The 27,080-nt window shown below is 42.3% G+C and overlaps 1 protein-coding gene and 2 pseudogenes across 2 annotated transcripts in view; 2 read left to right on the top strand and 1 right to left on the bottom strand.

Moving 5' to 3' along the window:
* Window positions 1-27,080, bottom strand: part of UBE2D2 (ubiquitin conjugating enzyme E2 D2) — a 67,798-nt gene that overhangs the window by 30,738 nt on the left and 9,980 nt on the right. The gene's annotated exons all lie outside the window — the stretch shown is intronic.
* On the top strand, window positions 6,161-7,459 carry LOC128568680 (phospholipase DDHD2-like; annotated as a pseudogene).
* LOC128569430 (uncharacterized) lies at window positions 10,971-11,123 on the top strand (annotated as a pseudogene).

Raw genomic sequence — 27,080 nt, 5'->3', positions numbered from 1 at the left:
GAGGCTCTGTCTCAAAAAAAAAAAAAAAAAGAGGGATGGGGATATATATATACATCTCTCTCTCTCAGGCTGTATTTTTTTTTTTTTTGCAGTTTTTGGCCAGGGCTGGGTTTGAACCCGCCACCTCTGGCATATGGGACCGGCACCCTACTCCTTTAGCCACAGGTGCCGCCTCTCAGGCTGTGTTTTAACAGTTGGCTTTAAATCTAATTTTTTATTTTATTTTATTTTTTTGAGACAGAGTCTCACTTTGTAGCCCTCGGTAGAGTGCTGTGCCATCACACTGTTCACAGCAACCTCCAACTCCTGGGCTTAGGTGATTCTCTTGCCTCGGCCTCCCCAGTAGCAGGGACCACAGGTGCCCGCTACAACGCCCGGCTATTTTTTGTTGCAGTTTGGCTGGGGCCCGGTTTGAACCTGCCACCCTTGGAATATGGGGCTGGGGCCTTACCCACTAAGCCACAGGAGCCACCCCTTTAAATCTATATATTAATTTCTCCAACTTTGTTTTTTTATGAGAAAATGTATTCAGTTATCTTTATTGGGACTCAGAGTAGGGCTAGAATAAATTCCAAAATCAAGGAATCAGTCTGTTTACTGAAAAACTTCTTTTTTTTATTTTTATTATTTTTTTTTGTAGAGACAGAGTCCCATTTTATGGCCCTCAGTAGAGTGCCATAGCATCACACAGCTCACAGCAACCTCCAACTCCTGGGCCTAAGCGATTCTCTTGCCTCAGCCTCCCAAGTAGCTGGGACTACAGGCGCCTGCCACAATGCCCGGCTATTTTTTGGTTGCAGTTTGGCAGGGGCTGGGTTTGAACCCGCCACCCGCGGTATATGGGGCCAGCACCTTACTGACTGAGCCACAGGCGCTGCCCACAAAAAACTTGTTTTATGTGGAAAGAGCACTAGAGAAATAAAGTACAAGTTTAAATATTTTTTTTTGATGCTGTATATGCACTTTGTTTTCTACTTTTATTTTTTAGTTTTTTTGAGGGTGGGGCCTGTGGCTCAAAGGAGAAGGGCGTGGCCCCATATACCAGAGGTGGTGGGTTCAAACCTGGCCTTGGCCAAAACTGCGCAAAAAAAAAAAAGGTTTTTTGAGGCACAGAGTCTCACTCTGTTGCTCTGGGTAGAGTGCCAAGGCATCATCATAGCTCATAGCAATGTCAAACTCTTGGGCTCAAGTGATTTTGTTGACTCAGTATCCCAAGTAGGTGGAACTACAAGCACCTATCACAACATCTGGCTAGTTTCTTTTCTTCTTCTTTTTTTTTGAGACATAGCCTCAAGCTGTCCCCCTGGGTAGAGTGCTGTAGCATCACAGCTCACAGTAACCTCCAACTCCTGGGTTCAAGCGATTCTCCTGCCTCTGCCTCCTAAGTAGCCGGGACTATAGGCACCCGGCACAATGCCTGGCTATTTTTTTGGTTATAGTTGTCATTGTTGTTTGGCAGGCCCGGGCTGGATTCAAATGCACTAGCTCTGGTGTATATGGCTGGTGCCTTAGACACTTGAACTACAGGCGCCAAGCCGCTATTTCAATTATTAAAGAGGAATTTTTCTTGAAATGGACCATTATTCTCTAAGCTCAAAAAACTCTAGATGGGGTGGCATTTGTAGCACAAGTGGCTAAGGCATCAGCCACACGCACCAGAGCTGACAGGTTCGAATCCAGCCCAGGCCTGCCAAACAATGACAAACAACCAAAAAACAGCTGGGTGTTTTGGTGGGCGCCTGTAGTCCCAGCTACTCGGGAGGCTGAGGCAAGAGAATCACTTAAGCCCAGGAGTTTGAGGTTGCTGTGAACTGTGACACCATGGCACTCTACCCAGGGTGACAGCTTGAGGCTCTGTCTGAAAAAGAAAAACAAACAAACAAAAACAAAACTCTAGATGTCCTTCATTTTAGTAACTGGTTCTATTAAAACAGGCCATGGAATTATTATTATTATTTTTGAGACACAGTCTCACTTTGTCTCCCTTGAAGAAATGCTGTGGCATCATAGCTCACAGCAACCATAAACTCTTGGGGCTCAAATAGATCCTTTTGCCTCAATTTTTCTTTTTTTTCTTTGAGACAGAGTCTCACTTTGTCCCCCACGGTAAAGTGCCATGGTGTCACTGCTCACAGCAGTCTCCTGAGTAGCTGGGATTACAGAAATCCACCACAATGCCTGGCTATTTTTTAGAGACAGGGTCTCGCTCTGGCTTAGGCTGGTCTCGAACCTATGAGCTCAAGCAATCCTCCTGACTTAGCCTCCCAAGTGCTGGAATTATAGGTGTGAGCCACCTCGCCTGGCTGAATGGAAATTTTTTATGCTGAAATATTGAAAACTAAGCATCTCATGTGAAAGTATGTAAATGAAAATAAGGATCAGTTCGGATTATAAACGTTATTCCATAACCTGCTTACTTTCCTCCCAGTATAAGTAGGAGCAAGAGGCAGAATTTAGGTTTTATAAATTTTAAAAGTTTTTGATGTTTTTTCATCATTATGCTCCCAGGTAATTTTAAGCAAGTCACTCAACTTCTCCAAATCAGTTCTCATATCTGTAAAACAAAGGAGCATGGTTTGTTTTAAGGGTCAGATAAGTTCAGGAAATGTTATAATCCACATCCTCATACTTTATAATAATTAAGGTACTATATAACTCCTGCATAAAGAAAACATGATAGTTTTATGAATAAAAGCTTTTCAAGCATGACATAAAGAAATCACCACAAAACAGCTCAAACTACACTATAGTCATTTCTCATATCTATATCAGCTCTATACTATAAACTACTTCAAAATGTTTTAACAGAATATTTAAAGCAAGAGAGGCCAGACATGGAAGCTCACACCAGTCATCCCAGCACTTTGGGAGGTCAAGGTGGGAAGATTACCTTGAGACCAAGAGCTCAAAACCAGCCTGGGCAATACAGCAAGACTCTAACTCTTAAGAAAAGAAAAAGTATTACGGCCAGGCTCAGTGGCTCACGTCTGCAATTCTAGCACTCTGGGAGGCTAAGGTGGGAGGATTGCTTGAGCTCAGGAGTTTTAGACCAGCCTGAGCATGAGCAAGACCCAGTCTCTAAAATACACAGCCAGAGCAGTGACGGGCTACCCAAAAGGCTGAGGCAAGAGGATCTCTTGAGCCCAAGAATCTGAGGTTGCTGTGAGACATGACGACACTATCACACTCTACCTGGGATGATAGAGGGAGACTCTGTCTCAAAAACAAACAAAAAAAAGGGACGGCATTTATGGCTCAGTGGGTAGGGTGCTGGCCCCATATACTGAGGGTAGCAGGTTCAAACCCGGCCCCAGCCAAACTGCCAAAATAATAATAACAATAACAATAATAATAATAATAATAAACAAGATGAAATGGGTGTGTTTATAAAAAAAAGTAATATTCTTATTATCTTTCTTTTTAATTCCAGGTTTATGTGAGGATACAAATAACTAGGTTACAATACTTGCATTTGTTCAAGTCCCTCCTATAGATGTGTCCTGCACCCACATTAATATTATTATTATTTTTTGAGACATTGTCTTGTTTTGTGCCCCTTGGTAGAATGCCTTGGCTTCATAGCTCACAGCAACCCCAAGCTCTTGGGTTCAAGAGATTCTCTTGCAGTTGGCACCTGTAGCTCAGTGGGTAGGGCGCTGGCCACATACAACTGAAGGTGGTGGGTTCGAACCCAGCCTGGGCCTACTAAAACAACAATGACAACTGCAACAACAACAAAAATATAGCCGGGAAGTGTTGTGGGCACTTGTAGTCCCAGCTACTTGGAGGCTGAGGCAAGAGAATCACTTAAGCCCAAAGAGTTTGAGGTTGCTGTGACATCATGGCACTTTACCCAAGGCAACAGCTTGAGACTCTGTCTCAAAAAAAAAAATTAAAAAAAAGAGACATTCTCTTGCCTCAGCCTCTGGAGTAGCTGGGATTACAGGCGCCCATCACAATGCCAGCTATTTTTAGAGATGGGGTCTTGTTCTTGCTCAGGCTGGTCTCGAATCTGTGGAGCAATCTACCCGCCTCAGCCTCCTAGGGTGCTAGGATTACAGGTGTAAGCCACCTTGCCTGGCCCCCACACCCATACTATCTTTTTGGGAGACAGAGTCTCACTCTGTTGCCTCAGGTAGAGTGCAGTGGCATCATCATAGCTCACTGCAACCTCAAACTCCTAGGCTCAAGTGATTCTCCAAACTTTATCCTCCCAAGTAGCCAGGACTATAGACATGTGCCACCAAACCTGGCTAATTTTTTCTATTTTTGGTAGAGATGTGGTCTCACTCTTGCTGAGGGTGGTCTTGAACTCCTGATCTCAAGTTACCTTCCTGCCTGAATCTCTCAGAGTACTAGGATTATAGGTGTGAAACACCGAGCCTGACCTACAAATGTTTTTGCATTTAAGGGCAAGAGAGGCTGGATGCGGTGGCTCATGCCTGTAATCCCAGCACTTGGGAAGCCGAGGCAGGTGGATTACCTGAGCTCACAGGTTTTGAGATCTTGTCTCTAAAAACAGCCCGGCATTGTGGCAGGCGCCTATAGTATCCCAGCTACTCCAGAGGCTGAGGCAAGAGAATTGCTTAAGCCCAAGAGTTGGAGGTTGCTGTGAGCTGTAACCCAGAGCACTCTACCAAGGGTGATATAGTGAGACTCTCAAAAAAACAAAACAAAACAAAAAAACCATTAAGTTCTTCATTGGTATTGTTTGTAAATAGCCACAATTTAAACAAGAGAATCAAGTGATGTGGTTTTTGCCTTTGATGGAGTCAAGCAGGAGCAAACAAAAACCCTGTTCTATTGTAAACGAAAGTAATTTATGAGTTTCCAAAGAAATAGGAACTACCACCCAAAGATGTGAGGTATGTGTGTAGTAAAAATGATTACTAAGGGCAGAAAACTAATAATGATGTGGCAGTCAGCTGAGTTGAGACAGAGTAGAGGAAACAACCAAGTTCTACTTAATAAATTTTAAGCCTTGTCTACAGCCGGCAGTGCTGGTCGGCTGGGAGCGCGGGGGCACCCTGTGCTTTGGGCCGCAGGTTCCACCCCGCCCCGCCCAGGCTCTGGGTAAAGGCCGCTGCGGGGACATGTTGTGCCCACCTCAGCCAGGGCGGGAAAGCGTGAAAGGCAGCTGGGCTGCCAGAAAGCGAAATGTCATCAGTGGAGTCACACCAGGAACGGTTGTCCCAGTCAGATCCATCCTCCTCACCAAACTCATGTAGTTCCTTTGAGCTGATAGACATGGATGCTAGCAGCTTGTATGAGCCAGTTTCTCCGCATTGGTTTTATTGTAAGATAGTAGATTCTCCCATCCAAGTACTAACCAGGCCCGACCCTGCTTAGCTTCCGAGATCAGACGAGATCGGGCGCGTTCAGGGTGGTATGGCCATAGACTAAGATAGTAGATTCTAAAGAGACATGGATTCCTTTCAACTCTGAGGATTCACAACAGCTAGAAAAGGCATAATATGGCTCTGGGAAAGATTGCAATGGGAGCGTTGTCCCCATGACGGGGGCAGATACGATGTTCATTTGGGGGAGAGAATGCAGTATGCTGTATACTGGGATGAGCTAACATCAGAAGTGAGGCAATGTACGTGGTTTTACAAGGGAGATAAAGACAATAAATATGTTCCCTACTGGGAGAGCTTCAGCCAAGTTTTAGAGGAGACTTACACGCTTGCTGTAACTTTGGATGAATGAAAAAAAAAAACTAGAGTCTCCCAACAGAGAAATTATCATATTACACAATCCAAAGCTCATGGTACATTACTGTTTCCCCGAAAATAAGACAGTGTCTTATATTAATTTTTGCTCCCAAAGATGCACTAGGTCTTATTTTCAGGGGATGTCTTATTTTTCCATGAAGAAGAATACGGTACACATTTATTGTTTGCCGCGACCTGTCCGCTCTGATCCTCCCGTTCTTCTACACGCATCTGCAAAAGTCTCCTCCTCTCTCCCGCCCCGCGCTAACCGCTCACTCCAACCTCCATTCTGCCTCCACACAGCAGTGACGTCAGGATTCTGCATAACCTCACTGGTTGCTAGACACCAGTTGGGGCGGCCCTAGCAACCAGTTTACGTAAATTAATTTTCATTCCGAGACAGAGCCTGGGGGGTGCTTATTTTCAGGGGGATGCCTTGTATTTCACCCAGAAGGAAACCTGTAAGTAGGTCTTATTTTCGGAGGATGTTTTATTTTCGAGGAAACACAGTACCAGCCAGTTGCAGGGTCTGATGAATGGGGGTCAACACCTACTGAGCAAGGTGGACCAAGAACAGTGAAGAGAGGGGTTGAGAATATCTCTGCTGACGTTCATCGTGGAGAAACTTTACAAAGAGATCACTTGGTTTTCATAGTCCATGGGATTGGACCAGCTTGTGATCTCCGATTCCAAAGCATTGTACAGTGTGTTAATGATTTTCGAAGTGTTTCCTTCAACTTGCTACAGACACATTTTAAGAAAGCCCAAGAAAATCAGCAAATTGGGAGGGTAAAATTTCTTCCAGTCAACTGGCATAGTCCTTTGCATTCTACTGGTGTGGATGTAGATCTGCAGCGAATAACTCTACCCAGCATTAACCGCCTCAGGCACTTCACGAATGACACAATTCCGGATGTCTTCTTCTACAATAGCCCCACCTACTGTCAGACTATTGTGGACATGGTTGTTTCTGAGATGAACCGAATATACACACTTTTTCTGCAGAGGAACCCTGATTTCAAAGGGGGTGTATCCATTGCTGGTCATAGTTTAGGTTTGCTTATATTGTTTGATATCCTAACAAATCAGAAAGATTCTTTGGGGGACATTGACAAATAAAAGAATTCACTAAATATTGTTATGGATCAAGGAGATACACTGACACTAGAGGAAGATTTGAAGAAACTCCAACTCTCCGAATTCTGTAGTATCTTTGAGAAGGAGAAAGTAGATAAAGAAGCTCTGGCTTTATGTACAGACAGAGATCTTCAGGAGATGGGAATTCCTTTAGGACCAAGAAGGAAGATATTAAACTATTTCAGGACCAGAAAACATCCAACTAGAATCAATAGACCAACTTTACAGTCAGCTTCAGAAGCAAACATTCCCAAAGAATCTGAATTCTGCAGTCGTACTAATGAAACTAGAAGTGAGGAGTATTTAGATGTTGGCATTGGGCAGGTGTCTGTAAAATACCCCAGGCTTGTATATAAACCAGAAATATTCTTTGCCTTTGGATCTCTGATTGGAATGTTCCTTACTGTCCGAGGTCTAAAAAGAATTGATCCTAACTGAGAGACTCCAGAAGTCTTAGTTATTTGGTAATAACTTAAGATATAAAAGTTGATGAAATTACACAGCGTTCACGGGCTGTTTAGGTTCTAAGTAGAATCTTTTAGTGGTCCTTTTATAGTGAAAAAAAATTTTTTTAAGCCTTTGGAAAACTCTATTCCTGTTTGATATCAACTTATATTTATGTAGGCATTTGAATAAAGTTTATCTATCCACAATTAAAAAAAAATAGGAAAAAAAGTAGCTGTGCAAGTGCCTGTAGTTCCACCTACTTAGGTGAGTGAGGCAGGAAAATCATTTGAGCCTAAGACTTTGAGGCTGCAGTGAGCTATGATTATGCTACTGCACTCTAGCCTTGGTGACAGAGAGAGACCCTGTCTCTTAAAAAACAAACAACAGGCTGAGCACGATGGCTCATGGCCTTAATCCCAGCACTTGGGAGGCTGAGGCAGGTGGACTGCCAGAACATATATATATACTTTTCCAGTCCATTGCTGACCAAACATCATCATCATCATTACTATTTTTTTAGACAGAGTCTCACTATGTCACCTTTGGTAGAGTGCCATGGTGTCACAGCTTACAGCAATCCCAAACTCTTGGGCTTAAGCGATTCTCTTGGCTCAGCCTCCCAAGTAGCTGGGACCACAGGCACCCACCACAATGCCTGGCTATTTTTTTTGTTGCAGTTGTTATTGTTCTTTAGCAGGCCCAGGCCAGACTCAAACCTGCCAGCCTCACGGTATGTGGCCAGTGCCCTACTCACTGAGCTACAGGCACCGAGCCCAAAACATCATTATGCAGTGCATAACTATATTCTCTTCATTATTAAAGATCAAGGATCTTTCCCATTTCACCTATTTGAACTACCATTTATTGATACTCATTTCAAAATATTTTTTCATTATTTTTTTATTTTATTTTTTGTAGAGACAGAGTCTCACTTTATGGCCCTTGGTAGAGTGCCATGGCATCACACAACTCACAGCAACCTCCAACTCCTGGGCTTAAGCGATTCTCTTGCCTCAGCCTCCCGAGTAGCTGGAACTACAAGCGCCCACCACAATGCCCGGCTATTTTTTGGTTGCAGTTCACCTGGGGCCAGGTTTGAACCCGCCACCCTCGGTATATGGGGCCGGCGCCTTACCGACTGAGCCACAGGCGCCGCCATTTTTCGTTATTTCCTAATATGTATGTGTGTGTGTGTGTGTGTGTGTGTGTATTTATGAGAAAGAGTCTCACTCTGTTGCCCAGGCTAGAGTGCCATGGTACCAGCCTAGCTCACAGAAACTTCGAATTCCTGGTCTTAAGGGATCCTCCTGCCTCAGCCTCCTGGGTAGCTGGGACTATAGGCACCTACCACAGTGCCTGGTAATTTTCTCTCTCTCTTTTTTTTTTTTTTATTAAATCATACCTGTGTACATTAATGGAATCGTGGTTATTTTTTTTTTGGAGACAGAGTCTTATTATGTAGACCTCAGTAGAGTGCTGTGAGTCACAGCTCACAGCAGTCTCAAACTCTTGGGCGCAAGGGATTCTCCTGCCTCAGCCTCCTAAGTAGCTGGGACCACAGGTACCCGCCACAATGCCTGGTCATTTTTGTTGTTGCTGTGGTTGTGGTTGTCATTGTTGTTTTAGCTGGCCCAGATTGGGTTTGAACCTGCCAGCCTCAGTGTATTTGGCTGGCGTCACAAACACTGAGTGCCGAACCAATGCCCAATAACTTTTATATTTTTAGTAGAGATGGGGTCTCGCTCTTGCTCAGGGTGGTCTTGGAACTCCTGAGCTCAAAGATCCACCTGCCTCAGCTTCTCAGAGTGCTAGGATTACAGATGTTAGCCACCACACCCAGCCAAATGTTGAAATTTTGTAAGTGCCAACATGATGCCACAAGTATAAAATTCTACACCTGATCTCAAATGATGAGCTGCAGTCAAAATGCTATCAAAACTTTGTTTCATGAACTAAAAATATTATATAAAATTACTTTCAGGCTTCAAAAAATTCTATGAAGTGTATATAAAACATAAATTAACTCTATGTTTAGATTTGGGTCCCAACCCCAACATATCTCATTATGTGTATGCAAATATTAAAAAAAATACTAGGCTCAATGCCCATAGTCCAGTGGTTAGGGCGCTGGCCATGTATACCAAGGCAGGCAGGTTCAAACCTGCCCTGGGCCTACTAAACAACAATTACAACAAAAAAATAGCTGGGTGTTGTGGCAGGCACCTGTAGTCCCAGCTACTTGGGAGGCTGAGGCAAGAGAATCGCTTAAACCCATGAGCTTAAGTTTGCTGTGAGTCGTGACACCACAGCACTCTACTGAGGGTGACATAGTAAGACTCTTATCTCAAAAAAATAATACCAATAATAAAATAAAATAAAATAGGGCAGCACCTGTGGCTCAAAGGAGTAGGGCACCAGCTCCATATGCTGGAGGTGGCAGGTTCAAACCCAGCTCTGGCCAAAAACTGCAAAAAATAAATAAAATAAAATAAAATAAAAGGCTCAGCACCCGTAGCACAGTGATTATGGCGCCAGCCGCATGCACCAAGGCTGGCAGGTTTGAACCCAGCCCAGGCCTGCTAAACAATAATGACAACTGCAACAATAAAATAGCTGGGCGTTGTGGCGGTTGCTTGTAGTCTACTTGGGAGGCTGAGGCAAGAGAATTGCTTAAGCCCAAGAGTCTGAGAGAGTGACATAGTGAGACTCTGTTTCAATAAAAATAAATAAAATAAAATACCATTAAATATAATAAAATAAAATACTAAATTTGAAACACTTCTGGCCCTAAGAGCTTTGGATAAGGAATACTCAACATGTATTTTATTTCATTGGCTTTTAACTTTTAACTAGTCTAAGACCACCCAAATCTGCCTTGAATACTCTCCCTAACCCCACCCCATCCCCTATCCACCGTTGGACTTCATTTAAATGTTGCCCTTAAAAGACTTTCCCAGAGATCCCCTCCCCCACTTCCATTTGTTTCTTATTAAATGCTATGGAAAACGAGTGCTGGCCCCATATACTGAGGGTGGTGGGTTCGAACCTGGCCCTGGCCAAACTGCAACAAAAAAACAGCTGAGCGTGGTGGCAGGTGCGTGTAGTGCCAGCTACTTGGAAGGCTGAGGCAAGAGAATCTCCTAAGCCCAAGAACTGGAGGTTGCTGTGAGCTGTGATGTCACAGTACGCTACAGAGGGTGACAAAGTGACACTCTATCTCTAAAATAATAATAATGATAATAGGCTCGGTGCCTGTGGCTCAAGTGGCTAAGGTGCCAGCCACATACACCTGAGCTGGCAGGTTCGAATCCAGCCCGGGCGCACAACAATGACAGCTGCAACCAAAAAAAAAAAAAAAAAAAATAGCTGGGCACCTGTGGTCCCAGCTACTTGGGAGGCTGAGGCAGGAGAATCACCTGAGCCCAGGAGTTGGAGGTTGCTGTGACCTGTGATGCCACGGCACTCTACCCAGGGTGACAGCTTGAGGCTCTGTCTCAAAACATAAAATAAAATAAAATAAAAGTTACTTTCCTCTAACTTTAGGCAGTAGGGTTAAAAAATAAATAAATGCTATGGAAAAATCCAAGTTGCCTTAACAATTTAGCATACTTATCCTGTGATTACTTAATGTCTCTCTACCCAGTAACAAACAGGAACCTGACCTTCAGCTTTTTGCACAGTGCCTGATACAGGGGAACTGTCCAGTAAATATCTATTGATAGATATTAGAATTACAGAGTATTTCTTATGTGTTATACAAATAGTTGAAGGTTAATTAGCAGTATAACTGTAAGTAATAATGCTGCCAGTCTCCTTCAGACAAGAAACTTTATAGAAAGTGGTTAAATGTATTAGGTAAATAGCAGGTCTTTATCTACAAAAGATGTGACCATTTAGGTTTTCTGTTATGGGAAACTAGGATTTTAAAAGATATGTTTGAAGGGTAGTATAATCCACGTATGCTGGTTCAGAACAGACTTTGGAGTTGATAGCCTGGAATTCTAATTCCAGCTTCAGCAATGCTCTGATTCTCTGAGCTTCAGTTTTTTTTCTTGGGATAAAATGGGCATGAATTCTGCTTGCCATGACATTGCATATAAAAAGTGCTAAGTAAATAGTGGCTGTTATTAACCCTGTGTTTTCTATGCAGAAAATAAAAAAAAATAGAATTACACAGAGTAATTGCCACTGATTATAAAAACCTGAAATCAGACTGCATATTATAATCAATGCCCTGTCAGCTTAGTTTCCACTAAGTATGTTTTCTTGTTTTAGTACAATAACAGTGTTTCAATTGATAGTATCAATTAAAATAAGGTATAAAAAAAGCAATAATCTCACTCTCTGATACTGTAGCTATGAGATCACATTCCTAAAAAAGCAGAAATTTTGAATTGACAATCAGGACTAAAATGGAAGATAACCAAGTTGCCAGGAGTGGTGGCTCACGCCTGTAATCTTAGCTTTCTGGGAGGCCAAGGCAGGTGGACCGCCTGAGTTTACAGGTTCGAGATCAGCCTCAGCAAGAGTGATACCCCATCTCTAAAAACAGCTGGGCATTGTGGCAGACGCCTGTAATCCCAGTTTCTTGGGAGGTTGAGATAAGAGAATCGCTTTAGCCCAAGAGTTTGTGGTTGCTGTGAGGTATGATGCCACAGCACACTATGGAGGGTGACAAAGTAAGACTCTGCCTCAAAAAAAAAAAAAAAAAAAAAAAACTAAGTAAATGACAGAGATAGGATAGGAAAATCCTAAGTATTCCAGTAAGACTACTTCTGTAGCAAGCAGGGGAACAAATTATCACGAAGTACCCGTGAAACCAAAAGCAGATCAGGCAAATAGCTATTTCCTGCTACCAATTCCTAGAACTGATTAGCAGTGGCTAAGTTATCAGGGCAGGTCTGACTCCACACAGGATCTGTCAGGAACTGAAATTCCCTCTATTTTTATCAGCTGAAGTAGTGGTCTCAGCTCCTCACAAAATGAGGGTGGCGCATAGCCAGGTAGATGAGAAGTCCATGTGCTAATAGACAGATGGTGGAGTATCTATGCCAAAAGAATTCACACCATTCACTAACCTCCAGAGAAAACACTGAAACGCTAGGAAAAGAGCTTCCTTCCTAGCATTTGAGTGACCAGGATCGCCTTTACCAGCTGAATCCCACCTTATTCAACAACCACATAGCAAACTGGGAACCTAAAGAACTTATTTGTCAGAGTTACCACCACACTCTTCTATAACATGGATCACTCTATATGCCATAGTCCAAGCTTGAGAAAATGGGGGAAAAATAAATGTTAGTATCACTACCTCAATGTGCTTCTGTGCTAATGTGGCAGGATAAAGGAGACCTCAAAAAGAGGTAAAGTGGCCGGGCGCAGTGGCTTAGGCCTGTAATCCCAGCACAGATAGCTTGAGCTCCTGAGTTTGAAACCAGCCTGAGCAAAAGCGAGACACTGTCTCTACTAAAATAGAAAAACTGAGGCAAGAGGATTGCTTGAGCCCAAGAGTTGGAGATTGCTGTGAGCTATGACTCCACGGCAGTCTTCCCAGGGCAACAGTTTGAGACTCTGTCTTAAAAAAAAAAAAGATGGGGTGGCGCCTGTGGCTCAGTCGGTAAGGCACCGGCCCCATATACCAAGGGTGGCGGGTTCAAACCTGGCCCCGGCTGAACTGCAACCAAAAAAAATAGCTGGGTGTTGTGGCGGGCGCCTGTAGTCCCAGCTACTCGGGAGGCTGAGGCAAGAGAATCGCTTAAGCCCGGCAGTTGGAGGTTGCTGTGAGCTGTGTGATGCCATGGCACTCTACCGAGGGCCATAAAGTGAGACTCTGTCTCTACACACACACACACACACACACACACACACACACACACACAAAAAAAGATGTAAAGTATCATTCTGCTTCCCATTATGTAAAACAACAACCATTCAGAAGAATCCACATGAACTATTTTTAGTAAGTAGCATATGGATATTTTAATGTAATACAACATTCTGAAATATGTAGTATGATATATAAAAACTATTCACCTAGAAATGTAAACCATGAAACTTAAAAGTAGTTTCTCACGAACTTTACTCATTTTTTTTTTTTTGCAGTTTTTGGCCAGGGATGGGTTTGAACCCACCACCTCCAACATATGGGTCTGGGTGCCCTACTCCTTTGAGCTATAGGCGCCACCCAACTTTACTCATTCTTTTAAAGCATGATCAGTTGAATTCCTGTTTCAAAATTCTTCATCATTAGCTAGCCACCATACACACTAGGGGCAGTGAGTTTGAACCTGGGCCTGATTAACAGAACAAAAATGAACAAAACAACAACAAATTCTTCATCACTAAGGTAAAGAGTTGAAAACAATGAAACTGGGCGGCACCTGTGGCTCAAAGGAGTAGGGTGCCGGCCCCATATGCCGGAGGTTGCGGGTTCAAACCCAGCCCTGGCCAAAAACTGCAAAAAAAAAAAAAAAAAGAAAACGATGAAACTGACCATGGATCTTCCTATAGACTAATAATTTCTATAAGATGAGTGGGATCAGTAGCCAAATAAGCTATTAAATTTTACTATGCTAGAAGCTAACTACATTATTTTCAAAACTATCTCAGATGATGAATCAAAGGGCAGAAAATATAATTCAAGTTAAAGGAAAAAAAGCTGGAACCAACTTTCAAGCCTAGGAATTTATTTCAGAAAAGTTATTCAAAACACCAACTAACAAGAGATTTTTGTATCTTTCTGGAACATTTCATCCTCCAAAACTAGACACTAGATAGTATTAACAAAAATGTGAATAGGTACAACTGAAGAAATGCTGTCTTAAAATTACATTTTATGTAAGCTTAAAGATAAAAGCCTTTTGTCCACATTGAAAGCACTTACCACGGCATCTCATCAAGTATCTTCAACACAGTAATAAAAGCATTTACCACTGTCTTGGGGGAAGATATTACAGAACCAGGAATAGTAAGAAAAATGAACAGTTTCTGTTTTCTATGATAAAATTCATATCTAAAAAGGATTCCCATGTTACCTGGAGCAAGGGTTGGAAGAGGGCAATAGAGAAAATTTAAGTCCATTGTTAGGGTGGGAAAAGGTTTGGTACCAACAAGTATTACCTGTTTCAAAAATATTTTGTACTTTTATACAAAGCATAGCTCTGCTCTAACATGGTAGATCTGACCAATTAATCTTCAGGGAAAGTTTAACCCGTAAGATCATTACACTGGTGCTGCTTGAGCATTCTGAGAGCATTTTTGAGGTTAATACAGAGGCAGCAAACAGAGAAGCAGTTCTTTGCTATGATAACATAAGTATAAAAACATAAATCAATTCCCTCTCACATTTCAAAAAAGCACAGCTAAGTCCAGCCTCAAGTTTATTAATATATGTGGGCTGCCTTAAGACTATGACTTAAGTGACAAGTCTCAGTAGGTACAAGGGTGGTGTACACTTCTTTCTGTGACTCAATTTTTTTTTTTTTTTGTAGCCAGTCTCATTTTGTTGCCCTCCATAGAGTGCCATGATGTCATAGCTCACAGCAACCTCAAACTCTTGGGCTCAAGCGATTCTTTTACTTCAGCCTCCCAGCTATTTTTTTTTTGTTGTTGTTGTTGTTGCAGTTTGGCTGGGGCTGGGTTCGAATTCGCCACCATTGGTATATATGGTGCTGGTGCCTACTCACTGTGCCACAGGTACTGCCTTAGAAAGTTATTCTTTTCTTTTTTTTTTTTTTTTTTTTTTGGCCAGGGCTAGGTTTGAACCTGCCACCTCTGGCATATGGGACTGTTGCCCTACTCCTTGAGCCACAGGCACCGCCCCTAGAAAGTTATTCTTAAAGAAAAAGACCAGGGGCTCGGTGACCGTAGCTCAGTGAATAGGGCACCAACCACATACACCGAAGCTGGTGGGTTTGAGCCCGCCTTGGGCCTGTTAAACAACAATGACAACAGCAAGAAAAAAAATATAGCCGGGCACTGTGGCGGGTGCCTGTAGTCCCAGATACATGGGAGACTGAGGTAACAGAATCACTTAAGCCTAAGAGTTTGAAGTTGCTGTGAGCTGTGACACCACAGCTCTTTACTGAGGGCGACAAACTGTTTCAAAACAAACAAAGAAACAAAAAATAAATAAAAAACCAGGACCCAAGTAAATAACTATACTTCTCAAAACAATTACAATTTTAGGTTTCAATATCCACCAACCCTTTTCCTTCCCTTCTACTCTCTCTTCCTTTCTTCTCTCCCCCTCTTGATTAGTCAAACAAATTTTTAGGAAAATATCTGAATAAAAATGTAGTAAAAATGTGAGTTTAATATTACTCAACCATTAGAACAAGTTTTTAATGAATCCAAAGGAACAAAATTATACTACAAAGTTAAATTTATAGGTTGAGAGTAGTGACTCAGGACTGTAATCCTATGACTATGAGAGGCTGAGGCGGTGGACTGCCTGAGCTCAGGAGTTCAAGATCATCCCAAGCAAAGTTTTTTTCTACTAAAAATAGAAAAAAAGCTAACCAAGCAGCATAGCAGGTGCCTGCAGTCCCAGCTACCTGGGAGGCTGAGACAAAAGGAGCCCTCCAGCCCAGGAGTTTGAGATTGCTGTGAACTATGATGCCACGGAACTCTACCCAGGGCAACGGAGAGAGACTCTGTCTCAAAAAACAAACAACAAAAACAAAAACTAAGTTACATTTATAGGATGTGACCTTATCCAAGAAGAGAATATGTTAAGACAACATTTATTATAATTTCTCTTGTAATATACAATCTTCAAAGGGTGGGTTTAGTGGCTCAAGCCTGTAATCCTAGCACTTTGGGAGGCTGGGGCACAAGGACTGCTTGAGGAGTTTGAAAGCAGCCCGAATAACATAGTAAGATACTATTTCTACCAAAAAAAAAAAATTAATTAGGTAGGAACATATCTACAGCTCCCACTACTTGAGAGGCTCACCTGATCCTAGGAGTTCAAGGCTGCAGTGTCACTGCACTGAAGCCTAGGCAACAGAGGGAGACCCAATCCTTAAAAAAAAGTGTCTGTCAATAGTTTCTCCCCTCCTAATAAAAACATGCCACTCCCCACCAGGCACAGTGGCTTATACCTATTGTACCAATTACTTAAGGAAGCTGGAGTAGGAGGATCACTTGAGCTAAGGACTTTAATAAGACAGTAGTGAACTATGATCATGCCTGTGAATAGCTACTGCACTCCAACATGGGCAATTTAATAAGACAAGGACGGACAGGAGGGAGGAAGACACAGGGCTCCCTCTGTTGCCTCATTTGAGTACACTGGCATCATCATAACTCACTGCAACCTCAAACTCCTGGGCTCAAGCAGATCTTCCTGCCTCAGCCTCCCAAGTAGCTGGGACTATGTGCTGCCATGCCCAACTAATTTTTTTAATTTGGGTGGTTTTGGCTGGGTGAGGTAGCTCATGCCTATAATCCTACTACACTGGGAGGCTGAGGCAGGTGGATTGCTTGAGCTCAGGAGTTCTGAGACCAGCCCAAGGAAGACTAAGACTCCATCAACTAAAAATATCCGGGCATTGTGGTAGGCACCTGTAGTCCTAGCTACTCAGGAGACTGAGGCAAGAGGATCTCTTGAGCACAAGGGTTTGTTTGAGGTTACTGTGAGCACAGCACTCTACCTGGGCGACAGAGACTCTGTCTCAAAAAACAAAAAAAAAATTTTTTTTAATTTGGCAGGTCTTAAACTTCTGGTCTCCAGCAAATCTACCCACCTCAGCTTCCCAAAGTGATAGGATTATAGGCATAAGCCAAGAAAATAAATTTAAACCAACTGGACACTGATACCAGGAAGTGACTGTTCATATTTTTAGATCATTGCAATGGGTGTGTGACTTTTTAAAAAATCCTTATTTTGGGCGGCGCCTGTGGCTCAGTGAGTAGGGCTTTGGCCCCATATACTGAAGATGGCAGGTTTGAACCCAGCCCCGGCCAAACTGCAACAAAAAAATAGTCGGGCACTGGGTCGGGTGCCTGTAGTCCCAGCTACTCAGGAGGCTCAGGCAAGAGAACTGCCCAAGCCCAAGGGCTGGAGGTTGCTGTGAGCTGTGACACTACAGCACTCTACAGAGGGCAACAAACTGAGACCTCTGTCCCTAAATAAATAAATAAATAAATAAATAAATCATTATCTCAGCTCTACACCTGTAGTTCAGCAGCTAGGGCGCAGCCACATACCCACATGGTGGGTTTGAATCCAGCCCAGGCCTGCTAAACAACAATAACAACTGCAATAACAACAATAACAAAAATAGCCAGGCGTTATGGTGAGCGCCTATAGTCCCAGCTACTTGGGAGGCTGAGGCAACAGAATTGCTTAAGCCCAAGAGTCTGAGCTTGCTGTGAGCTGTGATGCCATTGCACTCTACCAAGGATGACATAATGAAACTGTCTCAAAAAAAAAAAAAAATTCCTTATCTCAGAGTTTTTTTTTTTTTTTTTACTTTCACCTGTATTGGTATTTTGGGGCTAGATAATTCTTTGCTGTTGGGGAGCTGTCCTTTGCATTGTAGAATGTTTAGCAGCATCCTAGGCCTCTGTCTACTACATGTCAGCAGCACCCATCCTTCCCAGTTGCAATGACCAAAAATGTCTCCAGACAATGACAAATGTTACCTGGCAAACAAAATTGACCCTAGTTGCAAACCACTGCTTTTCCTTGTTGAAGTACTTTCTAAGTTACTTTCAGGTAAAATGATAAAACACTTGGGATTGGCTTCAAAATCATCCGGTGAGGGTGGAAAGGTAATCCAAAATTACAAGATGATAGGTGGTGGTGGTACATGGAAATGTTTTAAAACTCCCAATTTTCGTATTTAAAAACTTAACTAAAGGTAATTATACCTTTATCTTTCTGTAGTGTATTATATTAATAAGGGAACTATTTTTTTTTTTGAGACAGAGCCTCAAGATGTCGCCCTGGGTAAAGTGCTGTGACATCACAGCTCACAGCAACCTTGAACTACTGGGCTTAAGCAATTCTCTTGCCTCAGCCTCCCAAGTAGCTGGGACTACAGGAGCCTGCCACAACACCCAGCTATTTTTTGGTTGTAGTTGTCATCCTTTGGTAGGTCTGGGCTGGATTCGAACCCGCTAGCTCTGGTGCATGTGGCTGGCACCTTAGCCGCTTGAGCTACAGGCGCCGAGCCAATAAGGGAACTTTTAAAAGAAAAAAGTTAAATAGAAACTCATATTCTATAGTTGGGAATTTTAAAAACTCTGTTTACAAAATATTCATAACAAGGCTTGGTGCCTGTAATTTAGTGGTTAGGGCACCAGCCACATATACTGGGGCTGGTGGGTTTGAACCTGGCCTGGGCCTGCTAAACAAAAATGACGACAACTGCAATAAAAAATAGCCGGTGTTGTGGCAGGCGCCTGTAGTCCCAGCTGTCTGGGAGGCTGAGGCAAGAGAATTGCTTGAGCCCAGGAGTTTGAGGTTGCTTTGAGCTGTGATGCCACTGCACTCTACCCAGGCCGACATAGTGAGACCGTCTTCAAAAAAAAAAAAAAAAAAAAAAAAAAGAATCATAACAAAATTCTACAAAGAGATGTATATTAGAGAATGTTTTGTAAATATTTTGTAAAGCCATACAGTTTATATTACCATACAATTCTAATGATTGATTTTTTTTTTTTTTTTTTTTTTTTTGTAGAGACAGAGTCTCACTTTATCACCCTTGGTAGAGTGCCATGGCATCACACAGCTCACAGCAACCTCCAACTCCTGGGCTTAAGTGATTCTCCTGCCTCAGCCTCCCGAGTAGCTGGGACTACAGGCGCCCGCCACAACGCCCAGCTATTTTTTGGTTTGCAGTTCAGCCGGGGCCGGGTTTGAACCCGCCACCCTCGGTATATGGGGCCGGCACCCTACCGACTGAGCCACAGGCGCCGCCCCCTAATGATTGATTTTTATAAAGAGAACATCTCGGCTCAGTGCCAGTGGCTCAAGCGGCTAAGCCCCAGCCACATACACCTGAGCTGGTGAGTTCGAATCCAGCCTGGGCCCACCAAACAATGACAGCTGCAACCAAAATATAGCTTGGCATTGCAATGGATGCCTGTAGTCCCAACTACTTGGGAGGCGAAGGCAGGAAAATCGCTTGAGCCTAGGAGTTGGAGGTTGCTATGAGCTCTGATTGCTACAGTACTCTACCCAGGGGGACAGCTTGAAGCTCTGTCTCAAAAAAAAAAAAAAAAAAAGAACCTCTCACCTACGTACAAGAGACATATATGTAGGAGTTGATGCTTCACCGTCTGTACTAGTAAAAAACTAGAAATAAATTCCATCAAAGGGGAATACACTTTTTAAGTTGTTGGCATATTTGTATTGAGTGAAAATGCATGTTATAGTTTCATAACATCTATATAAATTTTGATAACATACAAAACTTTTTAAATATACAACCATATTATATGTTGTTTATGGATAAAAATCTTGAAACTAATAGACACAGCTTGATCTCTAGAAGACTTCCCTGACTCTGGACTCCTCTGGTAAATGCCCTCCCCACCTAAGCAACAGGCTGGAGGATTAAAAAAAAGATTTCTAGACTTAAAGAACTAGGTACAGTCAAGGGCATGGGTGATATGTGGAAAATAGTAAGGTTAAGTCAATATTTACATACCCATCTTTTCCCCAGTGGTTCTGGATAATACCAACTGCCTAACCTGTACACCTTCCAAGCAGGAGATTAGAAGATCGTTTCCAGGAAAATCTCACCAACATAAGATAAAGAGAGCTATACCATTGCCATTAGAGCTTCATCCACAGAAAAAGCCTAGTCAACAAAGCATAAACTGAATTCCAGCTGGGTGCTCATAGTTCAATGGTTAGAGTGCTGGCCCCATGTACCGAGGCTGACAGGTTCGAACCCAGCCTGGGTCTGCTAAACAAAAAACAAAAACACCTGAATTCCATAGCTGCTAAACCTCACCCTAATTACGAGGGAATCAATCACTTGATAATTCATCTTTAATATAAGAAATAAAGACCAAAGCAATAGGGAGAAAAAAGGAGGAAAGAAAACAAAAGGCCATGCAGGGGAAAGAAAAAGTCAAAACAAAAGAAACACTATTATAAATATCATTTAAAAAGGAGTTATTTTTCCATGAATAAGAAAATGCTTAACTTGGTAAACGGTCTGTAAAGCTAGTGAATGATGCCCCATGATCATATCAATGTACACAGCTATGATTTAATAAAAAAAAAAAAAAGAAAAGAAAATGCTTAAAAGGGCGGCGCCTGTGGCTCAAGGAGTAGGGCGCTGGTCCCATATGCCAGAGGCGGCAGGTTCAAACCCAGCCCTGGTCAAAAACCATAAAAAAAAAAAAAAAAAGAAAATGCTTAAAAACAAATGGAATATTCTGAAAATAAATGCTCAGCTCAGCACCTGTAGCTGAGTGGTTAAGGCACTAGCCACATACACCAGAGCTGGTAGGTTAGAATCTAGCCTGGGCCTGCCGAACAACAATGGCAACTACAATAAAAAAATAGCCGGGTGTTGTGGTGAGCACCTGTAGTCCCAGCTACTTGGGAGGCTGAGGCAAGAGAATTTTTTGAGCATGGAAGTCGGAGGTTGCTGTGAGCTGTGATGCCACAGCACTCTATTCAGGGTGACATCCTGAGGCTCTGTCTCAAAAAAAAAAAAAAAGAAAAAAAGAAATGCTCAACTGAAAGACTGAAAGATAAAGTTGAGAAAGCAGAAAGTAGATAAAAGACAAAAAGATGGAAAATAGAAAATATGAAAGGACTCATCCAGATGCTCCCCAAATTGATCTACATATCACATGATCTCTATCAAAATGCTAACTGCCTTTTTTACAGAAGTAGACAAGTTGATCCTAAAATTCATATGGAAATGCAATGGTCCCTGAAGAGCCAAAATCATGTTGAAAAAGAATAAAGGCAGAGGACTCACCTTTCCCAATTTCAAACTTAGTACAAAGCTATAGCATTCAAGACAGTATGGTACTGTCTTCTGTTCTTGAATAAGAACAAACACAGAGATCAATGGAATAGAATTCAAAGTCTGGAAACAACCCATGCATCTATAGTTGATTAGTTATTTTCTCATCAGGTCATTTTTCCCCTCCCCTTTTTGATTGGGGTGGCAATGAAGTGAAATGCTAAACATACATTTAACAACGACACCTAAGATTTTAAGATTAAATTCCATGGGTAAACATTATTGACAGTGATAATATTTTAAAACCTATCCTGTTCAGGCTGTCTTGAACTCTAGAGCTGAAGTCATCTTCCAGCCTGGGCATCCCAAAGTGCTAGGATTATAGGCATGAGCCTCTGCTACTAGCCAGATGTGTATGATTGACTTATTCTTTTTCATTGTTGGATCATGCTCCACTGTATGTATATTATACATTTTGTTTATAAATTCACTTATTAATGGATATTTGAGTTATTTCCAGACTTAGGGTACTATGATATATACCAGGCATAGTTGTAAAAAACAAAAACAAAACAACAACAAAAAACTACCTTTTATATAATCCCCAAGTACCAAGCTCTCTTTCTAATCTTCCTCATAGACTTGCAGGGAATGTGACATAGTCCCCATTCGATAGATAAAGAAGCTGAAGCCTCTGGCTCGGCGCCTGTGGCTCAAGCAGCTAAGGCGACAGCCACATACACATGAGCTGGCAGGTTCAAATCCAGCCCGGACCGCCAAACAACAATGATGGCTGCAACCAAAAAATAGTGGGGCATGGTGGCAGGCGCCTGTAGTCCCAGCTACTTGGGAGGCAGAGGCAGGAGAATCGCTTGAACCCAGGAGTTGGAGGTTGCTGTGAGCTGTGATGCTATCGCACTCTACCTAGGGGGACAACTTGAGGCTCTGTCTCAAAAAAAAAAAAAAAAAAAAAAAGAAGCTGAGACCCAAGAAAATTAATTAAAGCCAAATTAATTAACTAAAGCCAATGTTCCAAAATCCTACTATATTTTTCTGCTACACCACCTGATTGATGTTAGTTAGCATTCACTAAATGTTGTTGGTAAACACTGAATCCCTACAATGTATCAGGTAGTAGGAATATGGAAGAATAAGACAGGAATTTTGCCCAGGAGAGTTTGGTCTAGTTAGTGTAATAACCAATTATGTGTATGAACTAAGAAACAATTCTACATTGTAACTCTGACTGCCTGTGGGGGGCATGCTTCTTAGAGAATCCATTTCTACTAGGTCTCCAAAGAGAATAAAGAATTTAGAAAGAAGTGAGAGTGGGGTTAAGACGATACTTCCTGCATAAGAAAAGGCACTTAGGGCGGCGCCTGTGGCTCAGTGAGTAGGGCACCGGCCCCATATACCAAGGGTGGCAGATTCAAACCTGGCCTGGTCAAACTGTAACAAAAAAATAGCTGGGCATTGTGGCGGGCACCTGTAGTCCCAGCTGCTCGGGAGGCTGAGGCAAGAGAATCGCCTAAGCCCAGGAGTTGGAGGTTGCTGTGAGCTGTGTGATGCCACCGTACTCTACCAAGGGCGATAAAGTGAGACTCTGTCTTTACAAAAAAAAAAAAAAAAGGGACTTAAAAAGACCAAAAGAGAATGATTTTGAAAAGCCTCAACTATAACTTTAAATTACAACAGTACTTTCCTTTGTGAGCATTCCTTTGCCCACTTACTAATATGTACTATGGTAATAAAAGTATCAATATTTTTTGTTTCTAAATTTTATCACTTTTAGTACATTTTCTTAAAAAATACAACATATTTTTGCAGTTTTGAAGCAATAATTTGCCTGAAGAAACCTGCACACCACAAAGCAAATGACACCCACATGTGATTTTCCATCTGTGTTCTCTCGTGTATAAGCAGCATTTAACCTCCAGTACCTTAGTCTGTTTGACAGTCACTGATCTATTTTGTCATAATTCAATGCATATTTGAGAAATTATTTAACCAAAGTCTATTGTATAGTAAATGTTTTTAGTGTACTAACCTATTCCCTATAGACTTGTACCTAGAATAAAGAAGTTTTAAATGGGAAGCAGAGTCCTTGATACTTAAGCCCAAGAAGTCAGATTTTTAAAAATAAATATAAGCAAAGCACAGACACCTATTTTTCCAAAAAAATAGGTGACCTGCCCAGGATGGGCAATTAATAACGTCAGCAGTAGCCTAAATGCCTGAATACAGCAAAATATGCAGTCTCTGTTCTTTCTTTTGCTATAATGTATCTGTTTGAAACAAATTCTTGTATTATACTATAATAAAAATATATAGTAACACATTTAATGCAGCACTTAAGTAGGTTGCTTTTATCATGTAAGAAAATACTATTCTCTGGCTTGGCACCTGTAGCTCAAGCAGCTAAAAGAGCCAGTCACATACACCAGAGCTGGCAGGTTCGAATTTGGCTTGGGCCAGCCAAACAACAATGACAACTATAACCAAAAAAAATAACTGGGCATTGTGGCGGCACCTGTAGTCCCAGCTACTTGGGAGGCTGAGGCAAGAGAATCACTTAAGCCCAGGAGTTTGAGGTTGTTGTGAGCTGTGATGCCACGGCACTCCACTCAGGGCAACAGGTTGAGGCTCTGTCTCAAAAAATAAAAAATAAATAAATAAAAACTGAGGTATCCATTGAATTTGTCAATTAAGTAATCACAGTAACCTTATTAAATAGTTCCAGAACAGTGAATAGACTATTCTTCCAGGAATTTTGGCACTGAACTGTCACAGAGATGGTAATGATAAAGATGAGGAAGGAAGAAGTTCTAGTTGGGGGAGGGGAGGTTTAAAAAGTTATTTTGCTGGGTGGCGCCTGTGGCTCATTGAGCAGGGTGCCAGTCCCATATACCAAGGGTGGCGGGTTCAAACCCAGTCCTGGCCCCAGACAAACTGCAACAACAACAAAAAAAATAGCTAGGCGTTGTGGTGGGTGCCTGTAGTCCCAGCTACTCAGGAGGCAGAGGCAAGGGAATAGCCTAAGCCCAGGAGTTGGAGGTTGCTGTGAGCTGTGTGACGACGCCATGGCACTCTACCGTGGGTGATAAAGCAAAACTGTCTCTACAAAAAAGAAAAAAAAAAAGTTATTTTGCTGTTTTAGAATGAGAGGAAATCTTGGATAAGTTTGGATGCTGAGGAAAGTTAGAGAAAGACTGGAACTATGAAAGCAGGCACAATTACTAAAGAGGCAAGGATCTAGAAAAAAGAAAGAATAGAATGAAAAGCAAGTTAGCTTGGCAAAAAGGTCAAGTTTCTCCAGAGACAAAAAGGGAGAAGAGTTATGACTAAAACAGGTAAATCTGGAAAGACAATGGTTCTCCAATCAAGACTGCCTGCATCTGAAACTGGCTTTTCCTACATAACCATATGATCTTAGCCAAGTTTATTTCTCGAAGTCTGTTTTCTCATCTAACCTAGAGAGAATAGAATTCTCAAAGGATTGTTAAAAATATTAAGTATAGCCGGGCGTTGTGGCGGGCGCCTGTAGTCCCAGCTGCTCGGGAGGCTGAGGCAAGAGAATAGCGTAAGCCCAAGAGCTAGAGGTTGCTGTGAGTCCTGTGACATCATGGCACTCTACCCAAGGTAGTGAAGTGAGACTGTCTCTACAAAAAAAAATAAAATGATTTCTATTTTCGGGCAGTGCCTGTGGCTCACTGAGTAGGGTGCTGGCCCCATATACTGAGGGTGGCAGGTTCAAACCCAGCCCTGGCCAAACTACAACAAAAAAATAGCTGAGCGTTGTGGCGAGTGCCTGTGGTCCCAGCTACTTGGGAGGCTCAGGCAAGAGAATTGCCTAAGCCCAAGAGCTGGATGGAGGTTGCTGTGAGCTATGATGCCACAGTATGCTACCTAGGGTGACAAAGTGAGACTCTTATCTCTAAAAAAAAAAAAAAGATTTTTATTTTCTTTACAGAATAGTACTTTGGTCATCTGCTGGGATTAAAAAGCCATTCAACTCTGATGAAAGATATACAGAGAACAGAACGTCCAAATTTGCATATTTTTTGTTTTTTTTGGAGACAGAGTCTCACCTTGTCACCCTTGGTAGAGTGCCCTGGTGTCACAGCAACCTCAAACCCTTGGCCTCAAGTGATTCTCTTGCCTCAGGCTCCCAACTAGCTGGGACTACAGGCACCCAATACAAAGCCAAGCTATTTTTTTGGGAGTGGTGGTGGCGGGGAATGATGCCTCACTCTTGCTCAGGCTGGTCTCAAACTCGTGAGCTCAAGTGATCCACCCACCTTGGCCTCCCAAAATGCTGGGTTTACTGGCACAAGCCACTACACCCAGACCAAATTAGCACCCAGAGTGTTCACTAATAGCTCACCAACAATATAAAGGGAAGGCGAGGAAGATCTTCAGGTTCCATGACATAGTTTAATAACCAAATTGTGTGAATGAAAGAAAAAAAGATTGCATCCTATGGTTTTACTACGTAATGGCTCTGTAAGGGTAACGATGGTCTGCTAGAAAATACACTGGACACAGTCAAAAAATCCATATTCTTAAACTAGCTCTAGTGTAACAAGCAAGTCATACTTTTCAGACAGCAGCCTTTTTTTTTTGGGACAGAGTCTCACTATGTTGCCCTGGGTAGAGTGCCTCAGCTCACAGCAACCTGAAACTCTTGGGCTTAAGCGATCCTCTTGCCTCAGTTTCCCAAGTAGCTGGGACTACAGACGCCCACCACAACGCGCAGTTATTTTTTTTGGTTATAGTTGTCACTGTTGTTTGGCAGGCCTGGGCTCAATTCGAACCCATCAGCTCCGGTGTATGTGGCTGGTGCCTTAGCTACTTGAGCTACAGGCACTGAGCCACAGCAACCTTTGGATGTGTTGCAGTGCTAATGTTTTGTGATTCTATTATTTGCAATCTCACTTGATTCAGTAGACAGAAAAACAAATGGTAGTTCTGTTTAGTTATCTGAACCTCAGGCTCAATCCTCCTGCCTCAGCTTCTTGAGTAGCTGGGACTATGGACATGCATCACTTGGCTGGCTATTTGGTTTCCTTTTTTAATTTTTGTAAAGACAAAGTCTTGCTATTGCCTAGGCTGGCCTCAAAAGATTCTCCTACCTTGGTCTCCCAAAGTGCTTAAGATTATAGGCATGAGGCACTGTGCCCACCCTGTATGTTATAGTTTAATATGATTTTGAAGGTTAACCTGGGAACCTAATGATCAAAACTTTATTTCTACAGAGAAAAGAGTATGCTCCTACATCTCTGGGATGAGGTTGCAAAGGTTACTGGTGCATCACACATGAATGAGTCAGGTATTCCCTGTCTGAAAACTAACTGGCTAGAATATTTTAGTAGCCATCTCTCTTTGGACTAAAATATACAGAATTGGGCTTGGCGCCCGTAGCTCAGTAGGGCACTAGCCACATACACCAAAGCTGGCAGGTTCAAGCCTGGCCAGGGCCTGCTAAACAACACGGAAAACTGCAACCACAAAACAGCTGGGTGTTTTGATGGGCACCTATAGTCCTGGATACTTGGGAGGCGGAGGCAAGAAAATCACTTAACCCCAAGAGTTTGAGGTTGCTGTGAGCTGTGGCCCATGGCACTCTACCAAGAGAGACATAGTAAGACTCTGTCTTAAAGAAATAAATAAAAAATAAAATATACAGAATTGGACCTTGTCAAAATCTACTCTTTGTCACCAGTACAATAATCCACACTAGGATACTTTAAAGAAAACCTAGATTTATTAAGTTATCCTCAATAATGGCTGTTTAAATTACTTTTTTTTTTTTTTTTTGTAGAGACAGAGTCTCACTTTA

The sequence above is a fragment of the Nycticebus coucang genome, chromosome 17 (assembly GCF_027406575.1).
Source record: "Nycticebus coucang isolate mNycCou1 chromosome 17, mNycCou1.pri, whole genome shotgun sequence".
NCBI classification, from domain to species: domain Eukaryota; kingdom Metazoa; phylum Chordata; class Mammalia; order Primates; family Lorisidae; genus Nycticebus; species Nycticebus coucang.
The sequence above is the reverse complement of the archived record's forward strand: the minus strand, read 5'-3'. Positions and strand labels throughout refer to the sequence as shown.